The following is a 928-nucleotide window of genomic DNA, read 5'->3' as shown; positions in this document are numbered from 1 at the left end:
TTTTTGAGACGGAGTCTTGCTCTGTCACCCAGGCTGGAGTGCAGTGGCTGGATCTCAGCTCACTACAACCTCCGCCTCCCGGGTTCACACCATTCTCCTGCCTCAGCCTCCCGAGTAGCTGGGACCACAGGTGCCGGCCACCTCGCCCGGCTAACTTTTTTTGTATTTTTAGTAGAGACGGGGTTTCACCGTGTTAGCCAGGATGGTCTCGATCTCCTGACCTTGTGATCCGCCCGTCTCGGCCTCCCAAAGTGCTGGGATTACAGGCTTGAGCCACCGCGCCCAGCCGGAATCTGTCTTAACAGTGCAGTGAACCACTCAGGCCTGGGCAGCAGTTGCAGGAGATGGAGCAGGGCTGTTTATCTTTTAAAAATGGGATTTTACAATACATGGGGTCACGTATAAATGTCACTAATATTGATAACAATATAACTTTTAAGAGGCTTCATACTATTCTAGTTTATGGAAGAATCAACTGTAATTTATTTTAATTTTTATTACATAGCACATATACAAGACTATTTCAACCAAAATGTGCATGCTACTTATTTATTTATTTATTGAGATAGGATCTCACTCTGTCACCCAGGATGGAGTGCAGTGGCACGATCACACTTCACTGCAGCCTCAACCTCCCTGGGCTCAAGTGATCCTCCTGCCTCAGCCTCCTAAGTAGCTGGAGCTACCGGTGCACACTACCACACCTGGCTAATTTTTGTACTTTTTGTAGAGATGGGTTCTCACCACATTGTACAGGTTGATCTCGAACTCCTGAGCTCAAGTGATCCACCTGCCTCAACCTCTGAAAGTGCTGGGATTGTCCAGGCATGTGGTAGTTTACGCCTGTAATCCCAGCACTTTGGGAGGCTGAGGCAGGTGGATCACCTGAGGTCAAGAGTTCAAGAGCAGCCTGGCCAACATGGCAAAA

The sequence above is a fragment of the Piliocolobus tephrosceles genome, unplaced genomic scaffold, assembly GCF_002776525.5.
Source record: "Piliocolobus tephrosceles isolate RC106 unplaced genomic scaffold, ASM277652v3 unscaffolded_9560, whole genome shotgun sequence".
Taxonomy (NCBI): Eukaryota; Metazoa; Chordata; class Mammalia; order Primates; family Cercopithecidae; genus Piliocolobus; species Piliocolobus tephrosceles.
Note: the sequence above shows the minus strand (reverse complement) of the source record.